This window comes from Magnolia sinica, chromosome 13 (genome assembly GCF_029962835.1).
Source record: "Magnolia sinica isolate HGM2019 chromosome 13, MsV1, whole genome shotgun sequence".
Taxonomy (NCBI): Eukaryota; Viridiplantae; Streptophyta; class Magnoliopsida; order Magnoliales; family Magnoliaceae; genus Magnolia; species Magnolia sinica.
Genome location: NC_080585.1, coordinates 37,935,598 through 37,945,216, shown reverse-complemented (window position 1 = coordinate 37,945,216; position 9,619 = coordinate 37,935,598).

The window sequence follows — 9,619 nt, the reverse complement described above, 5'->3', positions numbered from 1 at the left end:
ATAGTGACCTTCAGTTGGACTGATAGTGACCTTCAATCGGACCGACAATGACCTTTAGTCGAACCGACAATGACCTTTGATCGGACCAACAGGGTCCTGTTATGCTTTTGAGAAAACATGCACTTTGTAAGTCGGACCAACCGACATAACCCTTTTTTGAGTCCCAAATTATATACAATCAAAGGCATCCAGATAACAATCTCCATATTGATTTGTATTTTGCATAGTCACCCTAAAAAGCTCTCATGCTAGCCTCCACCTTGAGCGTATACCGCTCCCTACATCCTTTACCTGAAATGTAACTTCATCCTCACCCTTATGTAAGGGTGCCCAATCTCATCAATGACTGGTGAGATTGATTAAGCCTAAGTCATGTTTGAACTTGTTTGTGGTCATCGGCTTCGTCAGCATGTCCGCGGTATTCTCGTTCATGTAAATCTTCTGGGATAGAATCTCTCCTGAAGTAACGAGTTCTCATATCTTGTGGAACCTCACATCGATGTGCTTGGTTCTCGCATGATTCACATCATTCAGTGCTAGATGAATAGTGCTTTGAATATCATAATGTAACCAAATCATTTCCTACTTCAATCTGAGTTCATCAATCAGACCCTTCAACCACAACACCTACATTGACACCTAGTAATATATTCCGCCTCAGTTATAGACAACACTATAGTAGACTGTAGCGTAGATCTCTAACATATTGGTCTGTCTACTAATGTGAACACATATCCTGTAGTGGGCTTTTTGTTGTCCAGATCTCCTGTCTAATCCGCATCCACTTAGCCTACAAGTCTATAGAGCTCCATCGGCTGGGTTAGCATATGATCCTCAAAGTGGGCTCCACACCAGTGTGTCCTAAACCTACATCACAAGAAAAGGAATTCAAGGAAACAAGGAAAAGAGAAGGTGAGGGGTCTACTCACATTGACAGTTTTGATCAATGGTTAAGATTGATGGCCCACCAAGATCACCACACACACTCTCTCTCTCTCTAGAGTGAAATAGGTGAAAATGATTAATGGTTAAGGGAGGGGGATTAGTAGAGAATAAACTATGGTATATCTCTTAGAGTGGAATGGATGAAAGGGGGAAATAAACTGCCGGTAGGAGTGTGAGGTTGGGTTAGGTTAGATATTTATTCAATATTGGAATTAGATTAGAATTAAGGTAGCTAATCCATAATTAAGCCTAAATGATAGATAAAAAAGTATGAGAGGGTATGGATTGCTTAAGTTATAGGCATGGGGTGACATGGAGAGATAATGAGAGAGTTGACTTTCTTTAATATGTGATGATATCATGGGAGATGGATGCATGAGATGTGACACCATTGGGTATGGTAGAGATTCTCTCTCACACATGTGGGATATGGTTCATACATAAGAGGTAGGTGTGGCACACATGTGTGCATACAGGATATGCAACATATTCGTACATGAAATAGAATGGGTTCTTTACAGTCTATCTCGTTAACGGAGCGTTGCATGGACGCGCGGGTGGTGCCTCTGCAATCATGTTGATGAGGTGGTCAATATGGTAGGAGTCTCGGGATTTTGATCACTCGGATGCGCACTGGGCACAAGTAGTCTGGGGCTTGCCAAAGGTGCCAACATCGTGTACATGCTCTCGTGTCACGCTCCAAATTTCAGGGGTCGAGTACACACTCGATCCCCAATATTTTAGGTTTGATTTTTTTTTTTTTGCATAAGCATGATTTAGTTTGTATGGTTATATTAACATCCAAACAATCATAAGAGGTTAAACTAAACAATGTATAAATGTCTAAAAATAAGTGTAGTCGAGTCAATAATCCAAAATATACATACATCCTTCAAATCAATGAAGTCCACTCAGTTAGGGACTCCAATATGTACATGTTTAGAATGAATAAAGTGTATAGTTTTCTAATTTTGTCCAACGTTTCAAAAACATTATGGCGATGGTATAAGTCAGTCTAAGTGCGCCCGTCTGAGATCTTGGTGGTATACCTGCATCAATAATATTGTTTGGTTGATGTTTTAAGATACCGTCCTATGTGATAGTGAGTGATCAACTTAGTTATTCCATTTTCCTAAGTTACACATGTTATCAATATAATCAAGCCCAATTAATAATAGCAGAACAAAACAAACAAAACTCTAAACTAGTTTATTAAATGCATGGATGATATGATATGTGGATGCATATTCCAGGAATAACAACAACTGTAATACTTCTCATCAACATAATTATCCACAAAATATCGATCCTGTTATAATGTAACACAATATCATCAATACCATCATTCACAAAGATATTTATCCTGTTATAATATGGCCCGTGACCACCATTATCAACATATGCTATAATATGCATGATTTACCGAGTTTTTATTAATACCAATTCAAATAGCAGATTGACAAAGCTAGAATATCACCATTATATCACGAGTCGCTAACCAATGTCCCTTGATCCAATTGAGGGCCCATCACCCTAATGTCCAAAGTATATGATCGTTCAATGGTAAGGGTTCTTCATCTTCACCCAATTACAATTTCAAAAGGTAAGGGCGCATCAGTCAAAAATCAAATGCGAAGAAGGCTCATCACCTAATTTTATCTCCAAGATGGTAGACTAGACCAAGTATCAAACATGGAAGGGGCTCATCACCCAATTTTCTTCTCCAAGATGATAGGTTGGTTGTCTCTATTAGTGCTCAGTGGTTACTACGGGGGAGGGATCATTACCTAACGTATGCCAATAGCTTAAACACTATATCCCATATCACAATTCTTGGCTCATGAGTCTCTATAGGATCATAATGTACTAACGGTTATGAATGGACTTAATTTAATGGTAATAGAGGTAGTTGAGATTACATAGAGTATGATTCAACAATAACATACAATCAACCGGTCATGCAGTAGACTGATCCAATCGATTATAGAGAACCTCAGCGAAACTGGCATTAGTTGCAAAGCATCTCGCGTAGTTCCAACTACTAATTGTTGTTCGTGTTCAACCTTAGTCGACCATATAAATTTGAGATAGATAAACCAAAGCGGGCCATTCACTTAAATATTTTACAGTTCTTGATCCATCACAAGAACAATTTAAATTATCAAATACATAATAAAAATTTTGAAGCAAATTAATTCCAAACTAAGGTATATCAATAGAACACTTGTACGAATTAGTGCAATCCAATGTATTTCAATGTAATCTAACATATATCAATAACACAAATTAATACCACACCGGGGTATATTAATAGAACACATGTACACTTCAGTACAATCTAATGTATATTAATATAATCCAATGTTTATCAATAACAGAAATTAATAGGACGCATGGGTGTATCAATAGAACACATGTACACATTAGTACAATCCAATGTGTATCAATATAATCAAACATATATCAATATCACTTATTAATTGACATAAAAGAGTTCTAATAGTAGTAATTTCACATTGATCAAGCATTTCATCAAACATGTTGGCTACAAACATCAAGTAATATTAAAGATGTAATAATAAAGCAATTCAAACACAAATAGTATATAAAATTCTAACAACAACTAAAAATCATTATTTGACACTATCATGGGTTGATAAAAGGAAACCTAGAAGAATGGTCCATATCTTAGTAGAGTTTCACGTGATTTAATCGCACTTAGGGTTAGGGTTTTGGGCGGCAACCTCCAATTTCCTTGTCGAATACAAGGAATGCATATAAGGTTCATAGAATCTAACATTAAGTGACTTAATCGAAAGATAGGGAGTGGATCTTACCTCAAACTCTAAGTAGCCGGTTCGATGAAGGATTTGGTGGCTCCTAGGCTGTGTTATAGCAATCACTCCCCATTAGAATAAAAATCAGTCAAACCCATGTTCTCTCTCTCTCTCTCTCTCTCCCCCCTCTCTCTCTCTCTTTTTCTCTTTTTTCTTTCCCTCATTCTCTCCAAACCTAGAGCAAATTTGTATGGGGAGAAGGGGTGGGAAATAAATGGGTATTTATAGTGCCGAAAATGGTGCAACTGCTCTTAAGGGTTAGGTATTTGATAATATAACCCTATGGGAGGTTTTTTGTCAGGCCTGTGTCCTAGTGACCCTTCTATTCTGTATGATCCCACGGTCCTTCCGGTCAAATTTCGGCGACCCGCGATGAGTAGATAACATTTACGTGAGACCCTGAGTCGTATCCTGTTAATCCGAGTCAGCTTGACCCGAGACCTATGCCATCACGACCGCGTCATCGCCGCGGTTCCAACGCCGCGTCTCGTGCATCAATTCGACGCTTAAATCATAAGATGTGGCCCACACATTATAATGGTTGTGAAAAGCACGTTGCAGGACCCACCTATCACAATGGCACAATTTTCTACGCCATCATGGGGTGATATCATCACCCCATGCTAGGTAATCATTTTCTCTCTTCTCCATAAGTCAACACCCCCCTTACCAAGAAACTAATGATGACCCTACAATCATCATTTCAAGCCATGATTTCTTTCTTTCTCCCTCTTATCTCTCTCTCCCTCTTTCTTTCATTTCTCCATTGTTAGAGAAGCTTGAGACGCCTAAGCAACCCTAAAAAATCTAGCCCCTTTCACCTATATTCCCCATCAATCCAACCATCAAGACCTCATCTTAACCATTGAATCTCATCTGAGCTCTAGAACATAATGGTAGAAGGAGTTTAAGATCCAAGGTGAGTGCAACCTTAGGTAGATTTTTTTCTATTTTCTAAGCTTGGGACAAGTGGGACCCACCAATCAATGGTGGAGATCCCATCTTGGTCCCTAGGTGTGGCCAATGGCCCACCTTGATGGCATGCATGTATTGTAATGCAGGAGGGGCCCATAGTAGCGGGGCCCCTCACACAACCGTCTTCTTCTCTCTTTCTCTCTCTTTCTCTCTTTTATGGTGATGATGTGTATGGCCCACTTAATGTGATCAGCAAATCTACACGGTCCAGCATATTGGGCCCACTTTGCTGCCCGTTTTAGGGCTAGCCTGGAAGCAGGGAATCATAAATATCGGCTGATCCAAAGCTTTGGTGGGCCACCACGTGGACCCACCTTTGATGTATGTGGTGTACTCACACCAGGGGTCCCACACAGCAATACAATTGCTGTATTTGACGTCAGCAAGTTCTGGGGCCTGATCATGAGGTATGTGTTATACCCATACTGTCCGTCCATTTTTCTGGACGTGGGGCCCACCCCACACGTGCGACACATGTTGGGGGGTGGGGCCCACCTTATATATATGTATTGTATATCCAGGCTGTCCATCTAGGGGCCTGACGTGAGGCAGCAATGATGTATGTGTTTTCAGCCACGCCGTCCATCTTTTTCTGGACATGAGACCCACCCCACACGTGTTGCACGTGTGGGGGTGGGGCCCACCTTGTGGTACGTGTGAGATCCACACCGTCCAGGCCATGGGGCCTGCTGAGGTATATGTGTTTTATCCACCTGTCGATCTAGATGGGCTGGACGTGGGCCCACCGTGTTGTGTGTGTTTCATCTATGCCATAAAATTGTGCGGCCTACCATGATGTATGATCTACCCCCCCAATGCTATATGCATTGTTTATCCTAGCTGTCCATCCGGTGGGGCTCATATGGATTGTACAGGCACACCTGCTACTTGTGTAGGGCCCACCTTGAGATGTATGTTATTCATGGCTGCCCATCCATCTTGGTTGAACCATGGGCTGCCACAGGAGACCCATTTTGTGATATATATGAGGCCCACATGGTCGAGCCCAATATGATGTTTTTGTGGCCCATATGTGTGGCCCAATATGATGTTTGTATGGCCCATATGTGCGGCCCAATATGATATTTGTGTGGCCCATATGTGCGGTCCATTGTAATATATGAGAGGCCCATATAATGAGGCCCACCGTGATATATGAGAGGCCCATGTGGTGAGGCCACATTGATGTATGAGGTAATATGAGAGAAGTCCATTTTATTCCCAGCCATTTGAGGGCTTTGAGCTGTTTCATTAGGCTTTTATGTGAGGCCCATTATGTTGTGTATGAGGCCCTTGTGTGAGGCCATGGGCCCATTATATGTTAGGCTCTATGTGGGCCACTCCTTGGGAGCAATGTTGGTTAAATGTCCACATTGATAGGCATTGATGGTTAATGTCCACATTGTAACCTTCCCTTAGGCCTTTGTTAGGCCCATTCTCATCATTCTCTAATTGGGTTGACCATAATCATTGGGTACCATTGATATTTGCATGATCCATCTATTCGCATTGGCTAACCCAAGATGTTGAGCCCCCATTGGTTGCTTGTAGGATTGTTTTATTTTGGAGTCCATCTAAGACTTATTTGGGCCCCCTAGGGCATCTAGCGGGTCATATGATAGTATGGAGAAGGAAGTCCGTTTTGGATCTTTAGGAATTTAGGTAGGCCACATAGGCCCAACCTTGATATGAGGAGAGTTCATCCTCACCGTAGACAGAGGGATCCGTGCTATCAGATTAGGTATATCCACAGTTGAGGACTGACCCTCCATGTTATGGATCTACTGTCCATCTATGGACCCTACCTTGTAAATAGGTCAATTATCGATACCGATTATGAGTATGTGATAGCATAGCATCATGATACATGCTCATATGCATCATCTGCATGCTTGTTATGAGATGTTGTTGACTATTGCATATGCTATTAGGCAGGTTGTTTATGGGGCTCCCTGATAGGTGGAGTTGTCCCACATGAGTGCACGGTATGTGCAGGATTAATGTATGATTGGACTGCATGACTCATACATCTTGCATTGTGTGATTATGATTGCTATATGTCCTAACGACATCAGGGCTGTAGCCTCGGCAAATATAGCGTGGATGACAAGATTAGATACTGGAAATACTTGTTAAGTACGGGGGCGCGAAAGATGTCCCAGGGTGAAAGTCCCTAAACCCTTATGGTACTATGGAAGATACTCCAATGCTTAGACCAAGTGGATGTATGAGCGCATGAGGGCCGAATACTAAGAGGTCGCGTCTCCCACTGTATCGTGGTTGGTTTGAAGGGGGTGTGGCCTTACCTGCACGAGGGTAGGGGCAATTGCTAGGCTGAGTCTGACCAGTTTGTAAATAGGTCTGCTATTGACGTGCTGGGTAGATATTGGTAGACTGCTAGTCAGGCGGGTAGTGAGGTCTCTTCCGCTTGCATGGTTATGCATCCAGTGTAGGGCGGCAATCTGGTGTATAGTGTACTAGACCCCAGTGATTATCTAGAAAAAACTGTACTGATATATGATGCTCTAGAGATGAGCTGGAATGATATGTGGATTGGTATGCTTGAGCCGCATCTTGCACATGACATTGGCTATGTAGGCCTCGCATCGTATAACCTTGGTACGACTGTTAGCATTCATGGACTTATCAGCATGTTTTCGCATTACTTTGATATTGCATTCTTACATTTCTACCTTGCACACATACTTTCACTACCTTCTAAGCTTTATATAAGCTTATGCATGATAAATGCGTGCAGGTGACGCCAGAACACAATCGTAGCTGAGCAGGAGTAGGAGCATGCAGTCGAGCTTCTGGAGTTTTGTTATTATTATCATTATATTTCCCATTATGTGCATTGTACTTAAAGTTTTTGATCGTAGTAGATTTTGTAATGGTGTTCTGGTTGTTGTTCGTGGGTTATGCTTGTGGTTATGCGTATTATGAAACAAAATTATATTGAAAATCCTCATTGTAGGATCCCAGGATTAGAACCTGGTATATGGGTGTCAGGATCCGAGAATGGGGTACTATGGAGATTGTCGGCGCCGGATTCGGCGATCGAAAATTTTGTGAGCCTAGTTTTCGAGTTTAGGGCATGACATTTTTTCTACCCATTAGGGCTACTAGAAAATGTACAGGTCAATTTACACCGTAGGATAGTTGTCTTTAATGCTAGTTTACGCATGGATACGATTACCCCACAATTTAAACACGACGATCAATGGATATGATCAAAAGTCAATTCGATGATTATCATTTATCAATCGGGGTCGTGGCTCTACGGATATGTGTAGGATATTAACTTAGGTTAGTGTCCTTAATATGATTGTGATGTAACGGTCTAAAAGCCACAAATTTGGCAAAGATCAAACGAGGACATTTAGCTTAAGTTCTTAACAATTTTATGGGCATACGCACACCTTATGCGCTGGCCTTGCGAGCCCAAGTTGAATGATTCAATACGCAGTCTCGACTCAATGTCCTGCGATGGATATCAAGCCTGTTAAAATGAATTTCTTTATATAGTTTCGGGTTTAGTAGTCCTATAACAAATGGTCTAGAGCTTGTTTAGTTAATTTGGGTATTTCTGGAATAAACTAGATAGCGAGATTTCTTGTGCACGATGATTAGAGTTTTGATTAGCTAAGTTCGTAGCATGACCTATTTGTAATTAGTGAAAATGATTATTTGATATTAATCACCCGAAATCATTGATTTTTAGGCTAAAAGGATAATGTGCTCAATTTGATTTATTAAATCAATATTCGACCCCTAGTTGTCTTGGCTTTAGACAGGTCTTAATTTAGTTATGACTATCTTGATTAGTCAGTGATAGGTTGGCTATATCGGTCCCTTAGATGGTCATATCACAAAACTAGACTCGAGATTTAAATGATCGGGCCAATTCGATAGCTTCCTAAGGGTATCTAATTGAATTTGTATGGTTCAATTTATCTCTGAAGGCTTTGTTCGAACTTTTGTCTATGTCTAATACTTAGAAATAGGTTTCTATGTGTAAGTTTTTAAGAAGGTCATGTGTTGACACGTATATACATTTATATTTATTTTAAGTCTCAATGGTAATGCGCGAGGACTTCCAATACACGAGTATGGAAAAATCCAGTGTGTTATAACTCAAAAGGGTATAGAAGACATGTGATCTTATACATAACCTAAGTAGATCAAACGTTGTTAAGTAGCTTAAGCATAACTAAATAGTTATAAATGGCTAAGAGGCTCTTTCGCTAACAAGGTAGTCATTTCATTAGCCAAATGGTTGTTTAATTGATGGTATAATTGTTAATTTAATCATGTTATTATCTGTAATGCCCCATGTTTTCAGGACCCGAGTATATGACTCGTTTCCCAAAAAACCAAGTGTCAAATTCCATATATATTTTTCTTTATCTTTCAGAGTTAGCAGTTTAGTGTAGAATGTACAAATCAACATAAAGGAATATTTACAATTACATTTAGAATATACAAGAGGCTGCCCATAATGACTTATACAAACCAATGCCCCAATACTTATAATTACAAAATGAAGTAACCTCGTATGTTAAACAAAGTAAATCACAACAAATCTTGAACTGTAAAAGCGCGTAGTAGCTCTTGGTAACACAATAAGGCATCTGCGACAATGGTACCTTGCTCCTTATCAACATGAACACGAAAGTCACTTAAGCCACCTGTGCTACCTGTACGGTTAAATATTTGATGGATGAGTGGCCAACTCAGTGTGAATTTCTCTCAAGATTACATACCGCCGCCTTAGCTAAGCATAGTTAAAACAACAAGGCAATCAAAACAATACATGATACAGTCGTTTTAAATGCATGGATACGGGAATGCAAATCGAC